At 28.5% G+C, this 2,170-nt stretch overlaps 1 non-coding gene across 1 annotated transcript; it reads right to left on the bottom strand.

The window, feature by feature from the left end:
* Positions 1-1,839: 1,839 nt before the first annotated feature.
* On the bottom strand, positions 1,840-1,966 carry LOC113184628 (small nucleolar RNA SNORA44). The gene has a single exon (XR_003301025.1). It is a non-coding gene; the product is annotated as a small nucleolar RNA SNORA44 (small nucleolar RNA).
* Positions 1,967-2,170: the final 204 nt, after the last annotated feature.

Here is a 2,170-nt window from a genome sequence, read left to right as displayed (position 1 = left end):
ATTATTATTGTCTGTTACATGAATATTCAGAAATATAAAAGCTCATGTCATAAAAGCCACTAAAAATCCAATTCTGGTAGAGAATATTTGACCCTGATATATTCATAAAAATTCCATAATTACATAGAAGTGATGTAATAATATGTAAGGCTTAACTTAACAGGAGGAAAAGGAAGCATGGGGTACTCAGTTTGCATGAAAATAATAAATGAAAAACTCACTATATTCTGATATGAAATAAATTAATATTTTGCCAAAATTTTTATTTCATACATTTAAAAGTTCATGTGAACTTGCAAAACTCCCAAATCCTTACTAAAATGGGTAATAATCAAATGAAAAGCTAGCCTTCATTTAATAGATTTTTGAGTTTGATGTCAGCGTTAACAATATTCATTGTCAATTGTTGACATTTTAGTATTTTCCTTTTTGTGCTCAGAAGAAAATCATTCACTTAATGATAGCCTTATCGATTATATTAAAATTTAATTGTGAATTGTGGCTAAATTTCAAATTATAGTTCTACCTTAAGATTGTCTTTTTTTGTTTACAAATCTGATTTTGTCTGTATAAATTAAGAAAAAAAATCACGTTTCAGTGAGGGCTTTTACAGTTTAAATTTTCTTTGACCATTGATATACACTTATAACTTAATATTCTTGACTTTCCTTTTAAAAACACAGGCATTTAACCTAACAAGCTTGTTCCACTTATTGGAACTTTTTTTTTTTTGCAAATCTAATAAACTTAACATGAATATAATAAGTACAATGAGTCTCAAGTTCTCTCACATAATCTGATAGTGTGCATTATCATTGTAAGGACACGAGTTGAAATTTTAAGTAAATTACTCAATAATATATTTTAAATTTGTTTCATAGGATATTCATTATTCTATTATGCCAGCCTTTTAAAGTTTAGAGTAAACCAAAATGTATAGATTATTGTCCATCTCAAGATATTAAAATATAGGTTTGACTTACTTTACTATCTGTATCCTAAATATCCATAGCTTTAAAAAAATGTACTTAGAGAAACCAGGATTCTCTGTTACTGAGCATATTAATGTACCAAATATATATGCTTGGTCAGGAAATATATATAGATATTGAGATTAATATTTTTCAAGGTCCAAACTGTCATTTTCTCATCTCATGTAGAATAAAATATAAATGCTGTAGTTCACCAAGCCCTAAATAATCCTAGCCTTTACTAATTACTTTTAGAACTCTCTCTTCTTTGTTACATAGTTTTACAGGTTTATTCATAAATTCATGTGCTCTTAATTGAAAACCTTTTTTCTATGTCTTTCTACTGTGTCTTTCTACTAGTGCCCCTCCCCAGGTCTTGATTCTTTCCATTTTGCCCTCAGTTTCTCTCTACTAAGGGATACCTTCTTAATCATTCTTTCAAAAATATGATTGATAACACATAATTTCACATTTTTGTCTTTTTTTCTTATGTTAGTATTTTTTTCTTCCCAAATATTTGTCATGTAAGTGTGTGCATATCTTTAAAATGATAATTCAACTCTAGCACTTTATTTATTAATTTAGATTTTCCCTTAGGTTCTCAAAATTATAAGCTACAGGGACTTTTTTTCTAATTTTTTTGTAACAAGTCACTTTGTGAAATTATCTTTACAATTCAAATTTCACACATTGCTTGAAAACTCACTTTTCAACTACTTATCCTGTTAATTTGTTGTTTTCTAATAACTTTATTGGATATTTATCATTAGAAACACCTATTTCTATTGCCTTCCTCTTGTTCCTACCCACCTTACAAAATATTAATTAGGGGATTTTAGAGAAAATCAACTTATATACCTATTTTTAACTTTAAAGGAAAGCCAAATGGAAACTGCAAGTAAAGTGTTGGCCTGAGCTGTCAATGCCTTTCCAGGTTGCTGATGCATGTAGTTGGAGTTTCATGGCCACAATTCACCACATCCTGACTTGTACTTTCAATATCTCAAGTGTGTTAATCTCAACAGCATTATTCTACAAGGTTTTTGGAGAAATCAGTAATGGGTATTCAAATGTTACCTCTGCTGAGAATTATCTATTTAACCTTGAGTAAAATCTATTTCTTAAATTCAGTTATAAAATTAGGATATTACCAATATCATCACTAATACCTTAATCTTCTAATTTTCCGTGTATTCAAA

The sequence above is a fragment of the Urocitellus parryii genome, chromosome 8 (genome assembly GCF_045843805.1).
Source record: "Urocitellus parryii isolate mUroPar1 chromosome 8, mUroPar1.hap1, whole genome shotgun sequence".
Classification (NCBI taxonomy): domain Eukaryota; kingdom Metazoa; phylum Chordata; class Mammalia; order Rodentia; family Sciuridae; genus Urocitellus; species Urocitellus parryii.
This window is presented reverse-complemented; position numbering and strand designations above follow the sequence as displayed.